Below are 22,822 nucleotides of genomic sequence, written 5' to 3'. Positions count from 1 at the left end.
ACACACACACACACACACACACACACACAAACACACATTTTTTTCTCCCATTTTTATATGATGGACAACCTATTAAAACACTGTTCTACATCTTGCTTTGTTTTTCACTTGGCAATCTGTTGGAATTCCTTCCGTATCAGCACACAAAGACTGCCTCCATCTTTTTTACAACTGTACAGTACCCCATTGTAGGCCTGTCCCAAACTTGTGGAACCAGTCCCCTGGTGAAGAGTATGGAGTTTGTTTCCCATCTGCCACTGTTATAAATAACACTGCAGTGAATAACCTTATAGATACATCATGTTGTTCACATGGGAGTGTATCCATAAAACAGATCACTAGACTTGGATCTCTGGGTCAAAGTGTGTGTGCATTTGTAATTTCAATGAGGACTGTTGCCAAACGGCCTTCCACGGTTTGACCTAATTTAAAATTCAACTACAAGTGTATTAGTGGGCCTCTTTCCCCGGGGCAGCCTCTTTAACATGTTAGCCAGTAGGGATGGTCTGAGAAGTCAGAGAAGCCTAGAAGACCCAACTCCTCCACACTGAGAAACTAAAGGTGGGAAGAAATGCAAATGGAAACCACTTGTCCCCCACTGGGATGCCTATAATCCACAACACCAGAAAGTAGGTGGTGGCCGTAGAGAACTCTGAACTTTTTGTGCTTTGCTGGTGGGAACGCAAAACAGTGCAGCGGTCTGGAAAACAATTTGGTGATTTCTCCAAAAATTAAGCAGAAAATTACTTTATGACTCGGCAATTCTACTCCTAGGTATATAAGCCCTGAAAGATTGAAAACAGGTATTCAGACACTCGTTCGTGAATGTTCATCGCAGCCTTATTCTCAATAGCAAGAGGAAGAAACAACCCAAATATCCATCCACAGATGAATGGATAAACAAAGAATTATTACAAAGGAATACTACTCAGCCAAAAAAAGGAGGGAATTCTGCCACGAGCAACAGCATGGATGAACACTCAAAACATGACACCAAATGGAAGAAGCCAGACACAAAAGGTCACATATATTGAATGATTGTATTTATTCGAAATATCCAGAATAGGTAAGTCCATAGAGACAGAACTCAAATTGATGGTTGCTAGGGGCTGAGAGGTGGAAGGAATGGGGGAGTGACTGCTGATCAGATACGGAGTTTTTCTTGGGGTGACGAAAATTCTTTGGAACTTGATACAAGGTATAGTTGCACAACACTGTGAATGTACTAAATGACACGGAGTTGCACACTTTAAAATGGTTAATTTATGTTATATAAATGTCATCTCAAAAATAAAAAGGGGGGAAGTGGGCAGGTCTTCTTGTCACTCTTTCTGATATTCTTGGGCACTGACTTTCCGGATCCCCCATTATGAAATGCTTCTCTATGCCCCCCTCCCAGGTCAGTCTATCCGGAGGAGCAGATAGGATGCTCGCCCAGTGGCTCAGTGGTAACAGAAGGTCACAAATATCTGTCAGCACCATATGCCAGGCACTGAACCTGGCATTTTACCTGCATTTTCTTGTAAAATCTTCACCACAACCCTGCAAATCTGGACAGTGTAAGTACCTTGCCCACTATTACATGACTAGAAAGTAGCAGAGGGGGACTCCAAAGCCAAGAGCCTTCCGTGAAACAGCCAGCCTCGATGTTTTACCCATCTCATCAGGGACTGGGGACAGCAGGACCTTGCCAACCCAAAAGCCATTCCTAATGACTCAATGACCCGGGCCTTTGGCCAGGCTGCTCCTCTGGGAGACATCAAGCTTCTCCACCTCCTGAGGCCCTCTACGTCCCACTTACTACAAGCATTTCCTTGAAGCCCAGCCTGTCCCTTCTTGCCCTCCCATTTAACATAGTGAATTGAGTTCATGGCACTCCATAAATACTAAGTGAATTAAATTGATCTCAGTAGGATAGAGCAGGGGAACAAAATGAATTCGTAGTGTTCTGGCCTAATCTGAACTAGGTTGCTTGAATAAAATAAGCTCACCTTATTCCTGCTGTGATATGAAGAGTGAGGGCTTTGGTGTTAAACAGTCTTAGCTTCAAATCCTGGGTCTGCCGCTTTCTAGCCTTGGATCTCTAAGCCTTGGTTTGCGCATCCATAGAAATGCGGTTGTAAAACTGTAAAGAGGATTGAACAAGACAGAATGAGAAAAGCCAGTATACCTCATTCAAAAAATATCTATTAAGATCCCACTACCTAACAGGCAGCATATTAGTACAGGGGATTCTTCTTTTAATGTGGTTAACATAATCCTTGAACTCAAATGACTTGCATTCTAATGGAAGGAACAGACATTAAATAACAAATTGTGAACTAGGGGTTGTACTTGTTTTGTGTGTGGAAGGGTGTCAGGGAAGGCTTTCTGAGGAAGTAACATTGGAGCTGAGACTGAAGGATAAGTAGATGGAGCTAGAATGTTCCAACAAAAGGCACAGTGGATGCAAAAGCCCTGAAGAGGGAATGAGCTAAGGGAGTTTGAGGAACCAAAAGGGGACCAGTGTGATAGAGCCCAGATATCCGGGAGGGAGGGGCAAGAGATGACTACCTGGGTAACCCATCCAGTTCTTCTGTCTCTCAAGTGACCTTAGTATCTCTCACCACTCCCTTCTATCTGTGGCCCTCCAGCTCACTCTCCAGGACATAGTCACAGGGGCCATTTAAAGAGACAAATAGCCAGATCACCCTCTTCTTAATGCCCTAGCTGGCTGCCCATTGTTTCCAGGAGACTCTCAGATCAGCATCCATAAGGTGTCTCTCTGGATGAGTCCCTTTGCCTCTTAGCCCCAGTAGGGCTGCAATAACACAGCCTCTTCTGAGGAAACCACCCCCACAACTCCTGTCACCCGGGTGTCCACGCACTGTACAACACAACAGGCCCCCAATCCATCATGGCCAACTAGACCAGGCATGTTCACCAAACTCAACAAGTGCCAACCTAAAAGCTTCCCAATGGCCCCTGGTATGGAGCCTAAAACATAGTGGAGAGAAAGAGAACTGGATCAAACAGAATGTCTTTGTCAGGAGTTTGAGCTAAAGAATTCCATGAGAGTGACCAGAAGTTGAAAGCATGCCATGAGATCTAGCCGGGGCCATGTCAAGCCAAAGCCATAGCAATGTGACTTAGATGGGGACAAATGCCATGAGGTAGCAGAAGCCAGTCAGCAGAGAGAGAGAATGGAGCAAAGGCCCAGAGAGAGGCAGAGATGCAATGAAAGACAGATCCTGTGACCCCGTAGAGAGACAGGGATTCCCTGACCTGGGGTGTCTTGGCTTCTGATGGCTCCTGTCTCCTGCCCCAAGTGGTAGCTCTGGCCCAAGTTGGCCCTGAGATTCCTCTTTCCATGGTCACCCCAGGTGAATCTTTGCCATTGGATTCTCCCTTGCGTGAACTACGCTGAGGGATGCATCCGTAGGATCCAAGCAGACAGCTACTCAACGAGGTCACAACTTCTAGCTCTCTGGCATCACCGTTGTAACACAGGGCTTACACATGCTCGGTATGTACCTGTTGGGAAAAAATAAGTGAATGAAATTTACTTCCAAAACAATGGCTGGTGTGGTAATTGGAGATTAGTCTTCTCATTCATATCAGTTTTAACGGGCACATTATACACCGTGGGTAAGAAATGTCATATTCACAGTAGTGAGCCTGGAACAAAAAGTCATGGAGGAAGGGGATGGAAGGGAGGCAGAACAGGGGCAGGCAGAGAGGTCTGTAACACCTATTCGTATAGACCATTTACCTATAAGCAAATATCTATAGGCACCTGTCAATCACTAAATTTGAGTGAAGACAGTAGCACAGCACATACAATGCAATGTGTACCCAGCTTAAGAGTCTATAATTTCTCTGTTTAGTTAGTGGTGTCCATTCCTCAGATGAAACTTCTCACTATAATGTATAATTGCAGTGGTCTGAAATACCATTGTTATTTGTTTGTTATTACTATGTTAACTGTGTGGGGCCCAATCAGTGTTCCACTCCATTCTGTGAGCACCCTCAGCTTGTAGCTGCCAGAGCTGGTCCCCAGACAGGGTAGAGCTATAACATCTTTAGGCACAAACATGAGATGATTCCCTGTGCCTCGAATTCCAACTGTCATAGCCACAGAGCCAAATACTTGAACAGTGGTCAGTAAGACCACTCGGGTCTTGCCATTAACTGGAGAGAGGATTCCAGCTGCGTAGAAAAGAATCCAGTGCGTGGCGGAGGAGGGGGGAAAAGAAGGAAACAGTCTGGTTGTCATTTTCGTACTCTAGACAAATAACACAAAGCACCCTTCCCTGGCACTCTCTTATGTTGAAATTCAGGAGGCATGTGCATGTGGGGTGGGAAGCAGCTTCAACAAACCTCATTTCGCTCTGGGTGACAGAGACGATTCATGCTCACCAAATATCCACATGCTCCCCCTGCATCCCAGCCTCCCTTGCTGTTGTGGGGCCACGCGACTAGTTCCAGCCTATGGACTGTGGGAAAAATTCTGTGGGTCACTGGGAGGAGGAGGCAGTCCAAAGCCAGCCAGCTTCCTCCATCTCTGTCTCGCTTGCCCTGCTGGAGTCTCAGGGAAGGCCACCTGCTCCTGAGAGCACAACTGCAAGACAAAACAGGGATGCCTGACACACAACAGGAACTGGACTTTTTTTTTTTTTTAAGANACGATTCATGCTCACCAAATATCCACATGCTCCCCCTGCATCCCAGCCTCCCTTGCTGTTGTGGGGCCACGCGACTAGTTCCAGCCTATGGACTGTGGGAAAAATTCTGTGGGTCACTGGGAGGAGGAGGCAGTCCAAAGCCAGCCAGCTTCCTCCATCTCTGTCTCGCTTGCCCTGCTGGAGTCTCAGGGAAGGCCACCTGCTCCTGAGAGCACAACTGCAAGACAAAACAGGGATGCCTGACACACAACAGGAACTGGACTTTTGTTGCATTCAGTTGCTTAGGTNAGTCAGTGAGAGAGGGAACACAAGCAGGGGGAGTGGGAGAGGAGGAAGCAGGCTCACAGCAGAGGAGCCTGATGTGGGGCTCGATCCCATAACGCCAGGATCACGCCCTGAGCCGAAGGCAGGCGCTCAACCGCTGTGCCACCCAGGCGCCCCAGGAACTGGACTTTTGTTGCATTCAGTTGCTTAGGCTTCCCAGCTTATGTGTTGCCACAGCACAATCCGGCCTGTTCTGGGCCTTACACCGCAAGATTCGAGGTAGGAAATCCCGAAAGGTAAGAAACAGGCCTGCTTTCTTTTTCTTGTTTTCTTTTTTCTTTGAGAGAGAGAGAGTGAGCCCACACGTGCCAGTGTGGGGGAGGGGCAGAGGGAGAGGGAGAATCTCAAGCAGACTCCCCGCGCTCCATGACCGAGAGCTGGAGGCTTAACCAACTGAGCCACCCAGGTGGCCCTGAAATGGGCCTGCTTTCAAGCTGCTTACAGTCCAAATCCAGAGATCAGGCAGGCAAATACTCCACCGTCAAATGTTAAAGCTCAGGACATAAAGTTGGCAAACAGATACAGATACCATTCAAAGAGCCTCATAACAGAAGCATGATTTGTCCACGTGAAATAAAAGGCTGACAGGAAAACAGTTAAAGACCTAAGAGATAAAATTCCATTGAACAGTCGGTGTAAATGTGGTGAGCGTACAATCCTGAAGGGGCACCCTGACTTCTTCTGGCTTTATAGAACAGAATATTTTATAACATACAGAAAAATAGAGAGAATAGTGTCATGAGGCCTTCTTCTACTCAGCACCCAAATTGAATCATTATCATCTATGGTGCAGATTTATCTATTCTGTATGTTTCTTTCCAAGTAGTACTTTTTTTTCCCTTTAGTATTTTTTAAATAATCTAATAACTAGTCCATAGTCAAAAGTCCCTAATTGTTTCAACAAAAAACCTTTTCACAGTTAGTTTGTTCAAATCAGGACCCAGACCAGTTCCAAACACTGAATCTCATTGGTATGTGTTTAAAATCTGATTTCAGGGGCTCCTGGGTGGCTCAGTTGGTTAAGCAACTGCCTTCGGCTCAGGTCATGATCCCAGGGTCTGGGATCAAGCCCCCATTTGGCTCCCTGCTCAGTGGAGAGTCTGCTTCTCCCTCACCTGCTCCCCTGCTTGTGCTCTCTCACTCTCTCTCTGTCAAATAAACAAATAAATTCTTTAAGAAAATTTTTTTAAAAATCGGATTTCAGTCCTGATAGCGTTTTTAAGTGCCATTTATACACATTGACTTTGTCAGTAGGAAGTAGTGCATTTTCAAGGCCCTGCCTACTCTGCTGTCACATACAAGCAAAAAAAGTTTGGTAAGCATCAGCTGAAATGTCCTAAGGCACCTAATCATGTTCGGTTTGCAGAGGTCAGACAACAAAATGTGTGGCCAGTCCACATACAGCACACATACATGACATGTGACCCACGACAGGGGTCAGATCTGGACCCAGAGGGGTCCTTCGGAAAGTGCCTACCACAAGAAGAAAGGCCACACAGAGACTGTATCCATCTCCTTAACCACTGGGATACACGGAGGTCCCATTCTAAGACTGGGGGACTGTGGGAAAGGTGGTATTTTATCAGACAAAGTGGAAAGTGGCTATGACTCCGGTCTCTATCTTTGGCTTTTCACCAAGGATAAGTGACTCCTATGAGGCAGTGGGCAAAAAAGGTGGTCAGCTGATGATTCTGGAAGGACGTGACGATCAACCCAGGTTTGAGCCTGCACCTCCAGCATAATAACTACAATGCTACCAACCAGGAGAGGGAGTGTGCCCCAAAGGTGTCATGGCCAAATTCCAAACTCAGATGATTACTGTTAACTGTTATTACAGAATCAGAGAGGATTTTAGAACCTGAGAGAGAAAAAGACAGAGAGACAAAGAGTGAGGGATAAACCGAAACAGACATNGTGTCATGGCCAAATTCCAAACTCAGATGATTACTGTTAACTGTTATTACAGAATCAGAGAGGATTTTAGAATCTGAGAGAGAAAAAGACAGAGAGACAAAGAGTGAGGGACAAACCGAAACATAGAGGACAAGAGTGAGGAATCACTCATCCATCCATCCATCCATCCACACAAAGGAAAGGCAAAGGCAGCAAGAGGGAGCAGAGAAAGGCATAGGCGAAAACAGGTGTGAGGCAGAGAGAGGAAAAGAGGGAGGCAAACACCATTTCTTCAGGTCTGACAGTACACTGAAGAACTCCGCTCCAAAAAATGCAAAAGAAACAAACAGGTAAGTGGCAGCCCAGGCCTTCGGTTTTCTGCAGAGCCCGCTGCCCTGCCGGCTTTGTGGAACACCCCCCACCCATCCACGCCTCACTCCCCGTTCCCCTAACGGGGATGAACAACCCGCCTTTGTTCTGTTTTCCCGGCTACGGTGCAAATGAACGGGGGCAGTAAACACAACAGCATATCAGATGTGGATTATTGGTTTCGAAGGGGACCCAGATCCCAGAAACCCCGCCAAAGAGATAGTGAAAAGGTCTGAAGAGAAAGCAGAAGGCTGTGGCCGGGGTGATGTGCCAATTAAGAGGGCTTGTTTGGAGCCACTTCCAGTGGCAAGGCGAACAGTGCATGTAAATGATCAAAAGCAGGCGGGAACCTCTCCCATCAGTCACAAAAGATGCTTAAGGCCGGTTCCTTTGAATGCTGTTTTAGTAGTGGTCTCATACAATACATCTTAAGGAACATTTATACTGTGTTCACTGTGCATTCAACTGTGGCCACTTCAAAGGTTTAGCCAAGTATTTTATGGCCATGGTAAAGGGTTCTTATTGATTTAAATTACAAGCTTGGCTCCCGTCAGCTCCACTTGAGGGCAAAAATGCAATAAAATATCCCACAGCACAAGAGACAGACATATCGCATTGAAAATCTTAAGAGATCTTTTTCACTATAATCACTCTCAATGATATTTATTTATATGGGCAAGGTTATCAGAGAGATTTGTCTACAATCTTTAAGCTTTGGGGGTTTGTCTTGGTTTGAGGGTTTGCTTTTCAAAAAATGTAGGTCTAACCTGGGCCAAAGAAAGGTCATAAGTGCATTCTGCATCCCTTGGCTTAGCCTTCCACTGCTCCCCGACTACTAACAGAATGGTCGTTCCAAAAATAGTGACATTGACATACTGGCCATCACGGCTGAGGATTATGGTTTTCAGTCCTCCAATCATTTGCATATCCAGCAGGGCAGACTCAAATGAATGAGAGGTGCCAAGGCTTGAATGACAAGCCTATCAAGGCGATGGAAGGCTGTCCCAGGATTAACTGTCATGGAGACAAACTCCACTCTGGAGACAGAGACACGAGCATGCTATTGGAAGACTGTAAAATTGAGAGGGAGCGCAGAGCTGTCAATACGAAACAGTGTTTATGCTACTCACTAAGCCCCGTGATCATCGGCACAAAGGAAGTCCCCTTATGCTAAGAAAAAGAGAGAAAGCCGAGGCAGCAGGCTCTGGTCTGCTTCATTCCTGGTTCCTTTATAATAATTTTCCTGAAACATACCCAAGACGGAGCTAACCCTTGGACATACACAGAAAGTAGCAAATGACTATTATGTGTCTGACATTTGAAATAACATGTTTCTGGAGGGTTGGCATTACAAGAGTCATTTCACTTCAAAATGTTATTCCTAATGTAATTTTTTAAAATTCATAAGAGGCACTTGCTAGAATTCAGTGTAGCACTAAAGTCACTCAAAAGACAGAGGTCAAATTCATTTCATTTCTTTTATGTTTTCTTCTCTCTGCTAGATGAAATAAATGATTAAGCCTAGAACACTTGGCAGTTCAGCGAATGTGCTCCGTGGCACCATTACAAGATCGATTTTCTCAATACAGGAGTCTTTCTAGGGTGCACATTGCTTAGCTGACATCTGTCGCCGTTGTCATGGTAGCGCTCTCTCCAGCATAGTGAGAGGTCAGGCCTGACAGGGAAGGCCTCGCCAGCTCTACCCCAGTCACTTCAAGGTTAACAGCCAATGGACCAAAGAAATAGGCAATTATAGTACAGTCAATTCCGGTTAAGGAAATATCTGAGAAGTAAATATGTCTGATAAGTAAATGGAAATGAAACAGCCAATGCTATTGATGCAATCCCATAATATCAATATCATTTTGTGGTGCAGTTTGGTTGTTCCTTATAAAATGTCCACGCTCAAAGAAATCTAGCAAGAGCGAGGATACGCAAAACTTCATTATGCTGCCGTTAGCTTCTGTATTTGAAGAAAAGAATTCCCACAAATGGACAGATGAGTAGCAGCAGAAGAGCAGCGCTTTCTGAAGAAAAAAGTGCAGAGAGGATCCCCTGGGTCTCCATCCCCTGTTGGTGCAGTCTTCTGATATTGCCTGCTGCATGGATGCCTGAAGAAGATTCCCAGCATCTTAAAGGAAATCGACCTTAAAACAATATTTCTCATTGCCACCTCGTATGTATCAAATTTTTTAGTAATCAAGATGAAAGTCTTTTCTACAGTTTCAACAACCCAAAAAAATCAATACTTCCAAATTACCAACAAGTTGGAATTAATAATTTCTAATGATATACATTTCTACTAAAGCATAACTTTTGATAGACAGAGGAAAAGTATTATTATAATAGACATTCTTTGAATAGAATTAGAAAAATGACAGGTGGAACTAAAATGTAAAGATTTTCAATTACAAGTTGCATAACTCAGGAATTCAGTCACTGACAACCTCTGTAGGTTGCAATACTTGAAATTCATTATAGTACACACATTCACATTACCACTGCTGATTAAATCCTGCAGTTAGTATAAAGAGATCTTCAGACTGCATCAAACATCTGAAAGAACGGCAATGACTTCTCTCCAGCTGTGAGATTTTGTTACAATAAAGAATGGAAAATTAAGGGTAATATATATATGTGTGTATTTTATATATATTTTATATATAACATATAATATACATATTATATATATATAGTCACTATGGTTACTCATCTCAGATTTTTGTCAAAATATTCGTGGCTACAATCGGTGTAGATCTTCTTCGTGACTGCTGAGGTCTTCAGTTAACCCTTGGCGCATCGCGAGGTGGAATCTCATCCAGCAGTGGTCAAGCCACACTTGCCAATTTGTCTCCCAGAGTCCTCGCTAATACACCGAAGCCATTCATGTCTTCATGGTGAAAGGTGATTTAGCACCTGCACTGGTAAGCTGATGACACTCCCTGCAGCCTGATGGTCTCCCGAGAACGAATGGCTTCATTTGAAAATCCAGCATTATTTTAGAAAATACAGCATGCACGAAAGAGTAACCCACTCAAATTAGCTTAAGCATAGAGGATTTTATTGTAAAGATGCAACAGGCGATCGATCCTAAAAAGAATGGGAAGCACAGACAGGAAACAAATGAGATACAGGCCAAGTCAGAATTAGAACTGAAACTGGAAAACCAGAAGCCAGAATTATTCTCTCTACATGGATTTCATCTAGGTCGCGCTCTTCTTTTTTTTTCACCTTGCTCTTTCGATAGGCTTCCTCTGCTTTCAACAGTTTATTTGGAACAAACTTTCAGTTCCGGCAGCACCCTCATCTTACTGATGGAGTTTCTCAAAGTCCAAATTTTAAATCCCCATAGGACCAAGCCTGATTAGCTCAGTAGAGGCAATGAATCGGTTCACCCACAGTTAGGTGCCGAGTTGGATCTCACCTGCTAGTGTGGGGGTAAGAGAGGACAGGGTGACGCAGTTTAGACATGACTGCCCAGGTCCACTCCATCAGCAAGGGCAAGGCACATACTCCAAACATGTCTCCTATGTCTTTTTCAAGGGCCCAAGGCGACATATACATTGAAAATTCCCCACACACCCAACAGCTTTACTGATGAGCAAGAGTTCTAAAACAAATGGCACAGTTATTCAACAATAGGACCATGAATTTGTGTTAGTTGTAGTGTTGTCAGAGTCATCCCATCAGTATAAAATGACCAACCCTGGAAAATACACACACACACACACCCCTACACACACACACACCCCTTCTCCTCCCTTGTCTAATTACAGAAAGAAAATATACACTCTTGAGCCTTGGCCTTCATGACAGACTTAGCCAGCATTGCATGCTCTGTCCACTGTAGCCTGCATTTGCCCTGCAATCCAGCTAACCTGAGCTGTTTACTGTTCCCTCTTGCAGCCCCACCCTCTCCTTTCCTCCATGGCTCCCTACACACTCTGTTTCCTTTCCATCTTCTCTCGGGGCCACACCATAATTAAATATAACTAACACATCGAGGCTCTCAAAGAAAACCAGAAAGTAATGAATGACCCCTGGAAGTCAGGTATTTTCTCAAGCAGATAGTTTAAATGGACACTTGATGTCATTTGTTAAGAGAAAGCGTACAGGGCCTGTCCTTGAGGGCCAGTTCAGATGCCAGCTCTCTCATAAAACCTTCCCTTGACTACCCAGATGAAAAATCAATAATCCCTCCTCCGAGGAAGCATTTATTGTCTCTATCACAGTTTTCCAAATGTAAGAACTTGAGGATCCTTAAAATTATAAGCCCACAGACCTCCGTCTGAGAAACATTGCATTAGAAGTTGAACCCTGTCACCAGAGGGGCTATTTGAGCCATGCTGAGTAGTGAACTTGAGACCTGAAATTACATGGCAGTTCTAAGTTGTTAGATTGACCTCCAGATGAGCCAGAGTACTTTCCTACTAATACCTAGATGATCATTAAAATAAGAACACAAATCATCATCATCAAATCTCAATTTTAAATACTCAATTTTCCGGGGCTGTGTAGTCTGGCATTCCCAGAAAACTCTCATTTCAAATCACTGGGTCCACATGGAATTAACCAGATACCAGCTCCACCATTTTTATTTGACTTCGTAGCTCTATCTTCTAAAAAACATCAAACCTCCTCTGGAGCTTAGTAAATTACATACCTTCTATTTACACTTGATCAAAGCCATAAATCCAGAGCTTGTTTTGGATGGTGGTAGATTTCCACCTTATTCACCTGTAAACCCAAAACACCAATCCTGGTCTTTCACAGACCCCATGATTTTAGACACACCATCTAAGCAAGAATGTCTATCATTTGCCAAAACAAGGAAACTGTTTTATATGCTTGCAAGCTATAAAAAAAAAATACAGTATCGACTTCATTTGAGGGTTTTCTGCCTTTTTATCGTCTCTGGTCCAAACTGAGAATTATTGTGGTGGAGATAGAGATAACTCTTTTTTATCCTTTGTTTTATTTTCTGAGTGATTTTTTTTTTTTAGATTTGGGCTGAAGCTATTTTTTTAAATCTTTCATCTAATATATAAGATGCCAAGAACCATGCCAGGCATCTGAGAGTACAAGTTTCTAATGCTTAATGGGGAAGACAGATATGTAAATAGATCGCACAATGGGATAAACTCTGCAAATCAGGTGTATATTAAAGGCTATGAGAAAGAAGAAAAATATTAACACTTGCTCAGGAATTTCAGAAGAGTAGGTTTTATAAAAGACCCACATAAGTACCTGTTTTCACTAACCAAAATTAGTACCTTTTTTCACTAACCTAAAGAAATCTGAAGAGGATTTTCACTTTTATGAAGAAAGCCATCAATGTACTAATAGCCTTTCATAAAAGTGAAGTGACAAACTTTCAGAAAGCAAGGGATACCTACATTGCTGCATAACAAATTTACCCCAAAATATAGCAACTTAAAGCCAACTTTTTTTTCCCTCACAATTTCTGTGAGTCAAGAATTCAAGAGCTAGCTCAAGGTTTCTCATTAGGTTGCAATCAAGATCACTCACATGGCTGTCGGCAGGAGGCCTTAGTTCATCTTACTGGGTCTCTCTGTCAGGCTGCTTGAGTGTTCTCATAACATGGCAGCTGGAGGGGTGCCTGGGTGGCTCAGTCGTTAAGCGTCTGCCTTTGGCTCAGGTCATGATCCCAGTGTTCTGGATCGAGCCCAGCATCGGGCTCCCTGCTCAGCGGGAAGCCTACTTCTCCCTCTGCCACCCACTCCCCCTCCTTGTGTTCCCTCTCTCGCTGTCTCTCTCTCTGTCAAATAAATAAATAAAATCTTTTTTTAAAAAATGGCAGCTGGATTTCCCAAGAATAAGTGAACTGAGAGACTGAGACAGAGACAGACAGAGAGAGAGAGACAGAGAGAGAGGTCCTAATCTTAGACATCATACACCATCACTTCCTGCATATCCTACTTGTTTACAAGTTACTCAGGTCAGCCCACACTTAAGGGCATGGCAATTAGGTCCCATCTTTTGAAGGAAGAAGTATCAAAGACATATTTTGAGATCATGAGTACTGAAGAATGAATAGGAGCTTTCTACAGAGAAGCTGAGAGAGAGAGAGCAATTTGGGCTGAAGGAAGAGATGTATAGGTGTGGGAGAGCATGAGCTCCAAGAAAAACAAGGAGTTCACTGGAGGTGCTCAAACTTCTCTCAGCCTTTTAATTGAATAAAATCTTACAAAGAAGCCCAGTATGAAAAACAAATAAAAGTAGCTCTGACATGGTTGAAGCTAGGTGAAAGAGGGAGAGAGGGAAATCCCACTCCAAGACAGCCTTTATGAGAACTCCCTGGAGGCACTAGGACCTTATGGAGTTGTCTGAAAACCACTCCTATATGCAATATCTAGTAGTGCTTAGCTACGAGTGCAAGGGACAGTCTCTGTTAATCTTTGTCTTATCAGGTAACAAATTGTGTCCTTGTCCTATCAGTGACCTATAATTGGTTTTTAAAAATTCTCACTAAGAAGAGAATAATGATCTTGTTGCAGCACAGGAAAATTCCAATTTAGTAATGGGTTATATTCCAAGAATTCACTTGTCAGAGGGTTCTTTAGAACTCTGTGTATCAGTTAGCTATTGCCACAAAGGTGCTGTGTAACAAACCATCCCGAAACTCAATGATTTAAAACAACTAGCATTTATTCTCACATATCTTCAGGTCAGCTAGAGATCAGCTAATTTAAGCTGGTGCTCAGTTCCATGGCTTTGCTTCAAGTTGCAACTCAGCTAAATGGGTAGCAGCTATCTACAGAAAGCTCATCTCATAGAGAGAGCAGAAGTGCATAAGGCACAAGAGGGCCAGCAGAAAAAGACAAAGCCCCTAAAGCCTTAGAGTCGGAACTAGCACACTTTGTCCACTTGTGGTTGGCCAAAATCAAGTTCCAGGGATGACCCCAAAGTCAAGGGATAGTAAAATACACTCCTCCTACATGAACCTAAAGCAAAGGAGTGAAGAATTGGAGCCACTCAATCTATTAGCTTCTGAATGCATTTTTCCTTAAAAACAAAATTGGAAATTATAGATTATCATATTAGCTCACCAAAACTGATTTAACGCTAAGAATAATACATCAGTGGCCTAGAACCAGGTAGTTCTATGATGTAGTCACATTTTTTCTTTTCTTTTTTTTTTTTAAGATTTTATTTATTTACTTTGAGAGAGAGAGAAAGAGAGCACAGGGGGAGGGCAGAGAGAGAAGGGGAGAGAAAATCTCAAAGACACTCCCCATTGAGGGCAGAACCCAACATGGGCCTCAACCCAGGACCCTGAGATCATGACCTGAGCCAAAATAAATGCTTAACCGACTGAGCCACCCAGGTGCCCCTACAGTCACATCTTTTAAGTAAGCCAAATTTGTCTTCCCAGCTCACTTCCTTTATCCCCTTAACATTGTTCCCATTTCTCTCCATGTTCTCAGCATCCTTACGGCTGCCCTAAACCCCTCACCCTTGTGCCTCACTCATCCTTCACATCCCTCCTCCCAGTTATTTCAGCCCCCCCCTTTACTCTGAACCAGACACAGTAGACCCCTCCCAACTGGCTGCCAAAAGGAAAACCATCTGATTGATCCAATTCATAGTCACAAATGAATGGCCCATTGTTTCTTAACAGTCCCCAAGACATTTGACTTTTTAAAGGGGCCTGTCCCAAAGCCCAGTGATTTTTCCACTGGTGAGATTCAAGAGAGCAAATACATCACTAAAAGTCAAAAGGTCTGGGATATTTTCAGAAAAGGGGAATATGTCTTAGGCCTTCCAGTTACTCTCATTTTGTGAAGGAAGCGTCATTCACACATACGGAGCCTGCTGTATTCACTTTATTACTCTCAGTTCCAATATTTTCTTTTCCTCTCTATGCTGCTACAGGGAATTGAACTCACCAGGAGAAGATAAATGTCAGTGTTATGATTTACATCTCATTACAGGACCAGTGTTGTTTCCCATTTTGAAATTTACTCTATAGGCCAAATCTTTAAAGACTTTCTTTTTTATCTTTCAACATTAAAATGACATATTTCAACATGAAATATGCCTATTTTGACTTCGGAGGAGCTTAATGGTTTGGCTCTTGTACAGGGTTTTCATATGAACATCCCTATTTTAAACGAACAAACAAAAATAGAAATTATTGTCTTGAGAACATTGCTGTTAATCATATGTGAAATAATGTTTACTTTTAAAGATGGATCATAAAAAAGGATTCCAGGTATTAAATTTCAGTAACACCGCTTTTCTACCCTGTTCAAATGTCTGTGTACAGACAAAGGGAAGTGGAGTTATCATGTAAAAGACTAATCTGAATAATTTGGACCAAAAAAATACAGCTTTATTGATCTTAAGGTATGAATTTATGTATGGTTATTCATTTCTGCTGATGTTTTCATGACAAAAAATAGCAATGCCTGTATGCCTTGTGACAGCATTATAATGTCATATTTTAGCTGTTTTGAGCAGGCTTTGTAATAGTCAATATCCTCCCCCTTCACTTTGTCATGCAAACTACAGTACCTGGCATCAAACTACCTGAGGATGGGCCAACAGCAACAATATTTCTCTTCTTGTCCAGCCAAGTGTCAATAACCATAACATCAACTTCAGGTAGGCTATGCTAGGTTAGGATTTTGGGTGTTGGGTTCAAGATTTCCTTCTTACATTTTTTTCTTACATTAGCCAAAGAGGTCATCCAAATTCCATGCTACCCAAGAAAGAATGCTTTTCTTTGCTTAACAATCAAATTCTGATGAAGGCTAAATACACTCAAAACTCTCAGTGAGGAGAACTGCAAAAGGCAGTGTGTAATAAGGAATATGATTGGAAAGGTAAGCTCCACCCTGAATGGCAGAGTAGCCAATCACTCATCAGTCATGAAGCTGTCCTTATTACCGGCTCATCTAGAGTGAACTCATAGGTTAATGGCTAAAATGAGGCATGGGGTTCAGGGCAACGGTTCAAATTCCAGATCCTACATTTACCAGCCAAATTACTTAACCTTTCTGTGCTCAGTTTTTTTTACCTGCAGGTGAGGATAATAGTACATACCTCTTAGAGTAATTATAAAAATGAAATGAGTCCTCATGTGTGAGGTGTTGAGAACAGTGCCTGGCCAGCATCATGTTACTATCATCATTATCTGGGGATTCTTCTTAGACATGCCGGCTCTCTTTCCTCTTAACTCAGATGTTTGACAATAGTTGAATCAACCCATAGTTGATTCATATTCTTGAGTTCCTTCTTAAACGGTGCTATTGGGAGTGCAACTTGGACAACCACTCAGATCTGGCATGATCTAATAAAGTTGAAGATGCTCACTCCCTATGAGCTAGCAAAGCTACTCTCAGGCATATACAATGGAGAAATTTTTAGACCAAGAGACTAGATTGGATTCGAATATTCATGGAAACATGGTTTGTAATAACAAAAAAATGGAGACGTCCAGATGGTCATCAAGAAAAGATGAANAGAAATTTTTAGACCAAGAGACTAGATTGGATTCGAATATTCATGGAAACATGGTTTGTAATAACAAAAAAAATGGAGACGTCCAGATGGTCATCAAGAAAAGATGAATAAATAAGTCTTAGAGTATTCACACAACAGAATAACAAACAGTAGTGAGTATGAATAACGTATGTTANTCTTCCTCTCCCACTCCCCCTGCTTGTGTTCCCTCTCTCACTGGTTGTCTCTATCTCTGTCAAATAAATAAATAAAATATTAAAAAAAAAAAGAAAAGATGAATAAATAAGTCTTACAGTATTCACACAACGGAATAACAAACAGTAGTGAGTATGAATAACGTATGTTACATGTATCAACTTAGACAATTCTCACAAATATAATATTGAGTGAAGAAAAGCAATTCATAGAAGAAGATAATAGTATGATTCCATTTACATATGGTTCAAACATGGGAAATTTGTTTTTAAAAAGCAGGAGCATAAGAGGAGTTTAAATAATTAGGACCTGAAAATGAAGCCATAATAGAAAAAAAATCACATCATCAACGTACAAACAGATGCATATCAGGAGCATAACATGCTTAAAATCAGGATAGGCATTGCCTCTGGGAGTAAGAAGGGTGTTACTGGAGTCTCAGTGGTGGTAATAATGTACTATATTTCTTAATTTGGGTGGGTAGATCCATAGAAATTCATTTTATCGCAAAGTCTTCTAATGCATATACATTATGAATTTGTAAGCATTTTAACATTTTATTCAAAAGTTCTTCAGTGAAGAAAAACTAAATATAGCCACTACCTTGCTTAGGATCCCATCTCATTTCTCTCAGGTGGCTCACCCACACACATTCGTGGCAGCACATAGTGAGAAGGCCCCTGTTCTCCCTCTTCAGTGCACCAGGGCACTGTTCTGCAGATATTTCTAGTTAAGGATATGCAATTGAGTCAGGTCAGAGGTCAGGTCAGAGTCTGCCAATATTTACATATTTGTTTGTTTTCTTAATAGAAGAATGCAGTATCCTGCCAAAATGATATAACCCCTCTTCTCACAGAGATTACTGTACCTAGTGCTTCACAAGGCAGAAGGTGGGTTTGCTTTCCCTATTTTGCAAAGAAAGAATGCAAGCACAAAACCACCACAGTCTACTAGCGAACTGTTACCATCACTCTCTTCCTTCCCGCAGCTTCCATTCTGTTTTATTCCCAAAGGGACCCTCATGCACTGTTTGCCTCTATATATCATCCACAAGTTCTTTTGGAAGTAAGAAGCTCTAACTCTTAAATGTAAAAACGGCAAGGGAATGGCACCTCTGGGGTTAAAACCCAACTTTCCTGATTACAGGTTCCACAACAGAACATCTTCTAAATGGGATTTCAATCCATATGTAGTGCTCATTATGCACCACCAGGCCAGATGGGAGTGGGAGCGAGAACAGAACCACGGACAGCTCCGGATGGCATGCACCTGCAATAATGGGGACCAGTCCCCAGCCTCCGGCCCCTCCCTGCAGCCACCAGGGCTTCTCTTTGCATTATTTATTTATTTCTAAGACCTGGGGGTGGAAGAGGAAAGAGAAGAAGAAAAGGAAGTGATTTTTCTTCTTAATAGGTTTGCTCTTCTCGCTCTGGGTAGAATCAATGAGAGCAAGTGGAGTTGAACACACTCCTTAACATCCCCTCCCCTCCAAACTGCTTCCTTCCATGGTAAATAATTCAGACAAAATAAAATAATCATGTGCTGGTAATTACCACCCCACCCCCAAAACGAAGGATTGCTGCAATGCAATCCCCCTGGATGTTGCAGGGGCCGTTCTTGGTGCCTCCACTGGTGGCAAGATGAGGCTGGGATGGGGAGGGGGGCACGTCTGAAGGNGGCAAGATGAGGCTGGGATGGGGGTGGGGGCACGTTTGAAGGTGAGGGCAAGAGGGCTGTTGGTTGTTATTCCCCAGCAGAAGGGCCATGAAATGACACCTCTGTGCTTCCATAGAAAAATGGCTGGCTTTCTGCTAAAGGGGTGTGGAAACAGCACCCATTTAAACTGGCTGCTCTAAGCCAAATTCTTATTTTTCATTCTAATTTCCATCTTTCTGCATAAGACTAAAGCTTTTCTGAGAGGCTCCACATCAGCCCCTCTCAAAAAAAAGTTTGCCTTTTCTCCCAGCCTCACTTCTTCATAGAATTTTTATTTTGTGAGCTTATTTCTTCATGCAAACACCTTGCTCACCTATGTGGGCCTCCCTGATAAGAATTTTTAGGCAAGGAGAAAGTGGTTGTTTTGCTTCAGAACATCAAAAAAGTTCAGGCAGAGATGGCATCCGTTACAATATGAAAATAACATTCTCAACCCCACAGAGCTAAGGGGTAGCAACTCATCACAAAAAAAAAAAAAAAAAGTCTCTTCTAACAAAACTGTGCATGTGAGCAGTACAAGGACAGTGTGGCGGAAGGTAACTTATTTCCCAGTAATTTACAGGGAAATCTCTACTTAATAATACTTATTCTCTGAGGACTCATCATCTTCGCAGAGACTTAAATAAGCTGTAAACAATAATTTTGAAACCATCATAGACAGGACTGTTATGATCCCAACTGTTTATTCCTATGTGGCAAGTGGCCTTTAAATAAAGAGCTGGACAAAGGTAACTGAACTCATAAACATGTAGGCAGAATCCTGGCTCTTCCTTCTTGCTCTCATGCACTGTTCTGAAGCTGGTNATTAAAAAAAAAAAGAAAAGATGAATAAATAAGTCTTACAGTATTCACACAACGGAAACAAACAGTAGTGAGTATGAATAACGTATGTTACATGTATCAACTTAGACAATTCTCACAAATATAATATTGAGTGAAGAAAAGCAATTCATAGAAGAAGATAATAGTATGATTCCATTTACATATGGTTCAAACATGGGAAATTTGTTTTTAAAAAGCAGGAGCATAAGAGGAGTTTAAATAATTAGGACCTGAAAATGAAGCCATAATAGAAAAAAAATCACATCATCAACGTACAAACAGATGCTATCAGGAGCATAACATGCTTAAAATCAGGATAGGCATTGCCTCTGGGAGTAAGAAGGGTGTTACTGGAGTCTCAGTGGTGGTAATAATGTACTATATTTCTTAATTTGGGTGGGTAGATCCATAGAAATTCATTTTATCGCAAAGTCTTCTAATGCATATACATTATGAATTTGTAAGCATTTTAACATTTTATTCAAAAGTTCTTCAGTGAAGAAAAACTAAATATAGCCACTACCTTGCTTAGGATCCCATCTCATTTCTCTCAGGTGGCTCACCCACACACATTCGTGGCAGCACATACTGAGAAGGCCCCTGTTCTCCCTCTTCAGTGCACCAGGGCACTGTTCTGCAGATATTTCTAGTTAAGGATATGCAATCGAGTCAGGTCAGAGGTCAGGTCAGAGTCTGCCAATATTTACATATTTGTTTGTTTTCTTAATAGAAGAATGCAGTATCCTGCCAAAATGATATAACCCCTCTTCTCACAGAGATTACTGTACCTAGTGCTTCACAAGGCAGAAGGTGGGTTTGCTTTCCCTATTTTGCAAAGAAAGAATGCAAGCACAAAACCACCACAGTCTACTAGCGAACTGTTACCATCACTCTCTTCCTTCCCGCAGCTTCCATTCTGTTTTATTCCCAAAGGGACCCTCATGCACTGTTTGCCTCTATATATCATCCACAAGTTCTTTTGGAAGTAAGAAGCTCTAACTCTTAAATGTAAAAACGGCAAGGGAATGGCACCTCTGGGGTTAAAACCCAACTTTCCTGATTACAGGTTCCACAACAGAACATCTTCTAAATGGGATTTCAATCCATATGTAGTGCTCATTATGCACCACCAGGCCAGATGGGAGTGGGAGCGAGAACAGAACCACGGACAGCTCCGGATGGCATGCACCTGCAATAATGGGGACCAGTCCCCAGCCGCCGGCCCCTCCCTGCAGCCACCAGGGCTTCTCTTTGCATTATTTATTTATTTCTAAGACCTGGGGGTGGAAGAGGAAAGAGAAGAAGAAAAGGAAGTGATTTTTCTTCTTAATAGGTTTGCTCTTCTCGCTCTGGGTAGAATCAATGAGAGCAAGTGGAGTTGAACACACTCCTTACCATCCCCTCCCCTCCAAACTGCTTCCTTCCATGGTAAATAATTCAGACAAAATAAAATAATCATGTGCTGGTAATTACCACCCCACCCCCAAAACGAAGGATTGCTGCAATGCAATCCCCCTGGATGTTGCAGGGGCCGTTCTTGGTGCCTCCACTGGTGGCAAGATGAGGCTGGGATGGGGGTGGGGGCACGTTTGAAGGTGAGGGCAAGAGGGCTGTTGGTTGTTATTCCCCAGCAGAAGGGCCATGAAATGACACCTCTGTGCTTCCATAGAAAAATGGCTGGCTTTCTGCTAAAGGGGTGTGGAAACAGCACCCATTTAAACTGGCTGCTCTAAACCAAATTCTTATTTTTCATTCTAATTTCCATCTTTCTGCATAAGACTAAAGCTTTTCTGAGAGGCTCCACATCAGCCCCTCTCAAAAAAAAGTTTGCCTTTTCTCCCAGCCTCACTTCTTCATAGAATTTTTATTTTGTGAGCTTATTTCTTCATGCAAACACCTTGCTCACCTATGTGGGCCTCCCTGATAAGAATTTTTAGGCAAGGAGAAAGTGGTTGTTTTGCTTCAGAACATCAAAAAAGTTCAGGCAGAGATGGCATCAGTTACAATATGAAAATAACATTCTCGACCCCACAGAGCTAAGTGGTAGCAACTCATCACAAAAAAAAAAAAAAAAAGTCTCTTCTAACAAAACTGTGCATGTGAGCAGTACAAGGACAGTGTGGCGAAAGGCAACTTATTTGGACACCAGTAATTTACAGGGAAATCTCTACTTAATAATACTTATTCTCTGAGGACTCATCATCTTCGCAGAGACTTAAATAAGCTGTAAACAATAATTTTGAAACCATCATAGACAGGACTGTTATGATCCCAACTGTTTATTCCTATGTGGCAAGTGGCCTTTAAACAAAGAGCTGGACAAAGGTAACTGAACTCATAAACATGTAGACAGAATCCTGGCTCTTCCTTCTTGCTCTCATGCACTGTTCTGAAGCTGGTGGGGAAAAGCCTTCTGGAGTGGAGGCTAGTGACCTTTGAAGCCCGAGGCTTCCCCAGGCTGCCCCAATACAGTGGGAGTAGAAGTGGATCCCTTCTCTCTGATACCTTCCTCAGGACCGAGGGTGACAAAGGCCACAAGGCCCTAAATCTGACTTGCCCAATGTATAGTCACTAGCCACGTGGGGCTATTTATACTTATACTAATTAATTTAAAATAATTTAAATAAAATTTAAAATTCAGTTCCTGAGTCACACTGGCACATTTCAAGTGCTCAGTGGCCACACATGGCTAGTGGTGTGATACTGGACAGTGCGGACATAGAACATTTCCATCATCTTAGAAAGTTCTATTGGACAAGGCTGTTCTAACATCAGCACACTGTAGAAGACAGATAGATACACTCACTACACGGGGGGAAGCCTTTCAAAAGGGAAGGAACAGGATTTCCAACCCTAAGTCACTACTGTATTTGGTGCAACAGTTTAAATAAGTACGTGTGAATATCCATGAGAAACAAGTGCAACACCCAGTGTTTTAAAAATTCTCTTTCTACCCAAATGAGCATTAAGATATAATAGCAGGGCATTTTCAGGTGGTTAGTAAAGTTATCTCTCAGTTTGGTTAATTTCCCTCTTTCCATACGATGCTCTTTTTCTTTTTTTTCCTCAAAGAGNAGATATAATAGCAGGGCATTTTCAGGTGGTTAGTAAAGTTATCTCTCAGTTTGGTTAATTTCCCTCTTCCATTCGATGTTCTTTTTCTTTTTTTTCCTCAAAGAGTTTATTTATTGATTCAACAGAGATAGAGACAGCCAGCGAGAGAGGGAACACAAGCAGGGGGAGTGGGAGAGGAAGAAGCAGGCTCACAGTGGAGGAGCCTGATGTGGGGCTCGATCCCACAGGATCACACCCTGAGCCGAAGGCAGATGCTTAACCACTGCCACCCAGGC

The 22,822-nt window shown here is 42.5% G+C and overlaps 1 long non-coding RNA gene across 1 annotated transcript in view; it reads right to left on the bottom strand.

Annotated features, from left to right (window-relative positions):
• The window catches only part of LOC117804052, a 30,456-nt gene extending 26,946 nt beyond the window's left edge, over positions 1–3,510 (bottom strand). Inside the window, exons 1-2 of the long non-coding RNA XR_004628240.1 lie at positions 3,265–3,510; positions 1,992–2,125 (exon numbers count right to left, since the gene is read on the bottom strand). This is a non-coding gene — a long non-coding RNA (uncharacterized LOC117804052). The remainder of the gene's footprint in view (positions 1–1,991; positions 2,126–3,264) is intronic.
• Between the last annotated feature and the right edge of the window lie 19,312 nt (positions 3,511–22,822).

Source organism: Ailuropoda melanoleuca, chromosome 1 (genome assembly GCF_002007445.2).
Source record: "Ailuropoda melanoleuca isolate Jingjing chromosome 1, ASM200744v2, whole genome shotgun sequence".
NCBI classification, from domain to species: Eukaryota; Metazoa; Chordata; class Mammalia; order Carnivora; family Ursidae; genus Ailuropoda; species Ailuropoda melanoleuca.
This window is presented reverse-complemented; position numbering and strand designations above follow the sequence as displayed.